This window comes from Otolemur garnettii, unplaced genomic scaffold, assembly GCF_000181295.1.
Source record: "Otolemur garnettii isolate 467f Iridium unplaced genomic scaffold, OtoGar3 scaffold00098, whole genome shotgun sequence".
NCBI lineage: Eukaryota > Metazoa > Chordata > Mammalia > Primates > Galagidae > Otolemur > Otolemur garnettii.
Window position 1 is genome coordinate 40,296 of NW_003852493.1, and position 1,130 is coordinate 41,425.

Below are 1,130 nucleotides of genomic sequence, written 5' to 3' on the forward strand. Positions count from 1 at the left end.
AAAAAAAAAAAAAAAAAAAAAATTGAAATTCTAAAGGAATATCTTTGTGGGACACTAAAAAAAGCTCACTTCCAGCAAACCATGTTACTACAGAGTATGAAACGATAAGCACTATTGTTAGCCAAATGACTTCTGAAATAGACCTTTATCTTAAAGTTTTATCAATTTTCAGATAATTTAATAAATTTATATCAGTGGTATGTGTGTTTGTTTCTCTTGACTTTAAAGGAGACCTGCCTCCATGTTTCTCCTTTAAAGATAAATAACCTTGCTTATTAAAAAGAGTTACAATTCTAGATCTTTGCTTCTTGGGAGAAGCAAATAGAATTTCAGCCACGGTTGGGATATTTACACTTGATGCTTTTGATAATTTATTTACCACCCACATTGTTTTTCCTCCTCTTAGTACAACTGTGTTCCCTCCACACCCAAAATATGGCCTGAGTCCTAATCCTCAAGAGTAAACTAACTTCATCACAGTCATTGATCCTTGTCTGGCCAACTCTTTCCTTTTCCACCAAGCTCCACCCTTCCCAAGGACGCTGGGTTATGGTCCAAGCAACAAAGCAAAGCAAAAAGAGTGCTAGAGATCTGGAGCCTCAGAATTTTTGTCTACCGCTGAGACTAACTGTCTGTGTTATCTAGTTCAGGCCATTTGCATCTGTAGGCTTCAGCTTTCTCAGCTGTAAAATAAAAGAGTAGGTTACTTGTTACATAACATGTCTTTTTGTTCTAAACTCTCTGATTTTAATACTGCTTTCAGGTTCCACTGTTTCTAGAAGGAGGAGGATAATCCAAAAATCTGAAAGATGCCTTTCTGAAAAGAGACCACGTAGCAAGAGAACTCAGGTCATATTATTCATTCATAAAGCAACAAATATTTGTTGGATACCTGCTGCCCTCCTGACCCTGTGCTAACTAGGCATAGGGTGTTAATTAGTTACACTTACTATGGTTCATTCCCAAATTATTACATTTTTTTTTTAAGACTGAGTCTCATTATGTCGCCCTTGGTAGAGTGCTGTGGCATCACAGCTCACAGCAACTTCAAACTCTTGGGCTCCAGCGATTCTCTTGCCTTTGCCTCCCAAGTAGCTGGGACTACAGGCACCCTCCACAACGCTGGCTAT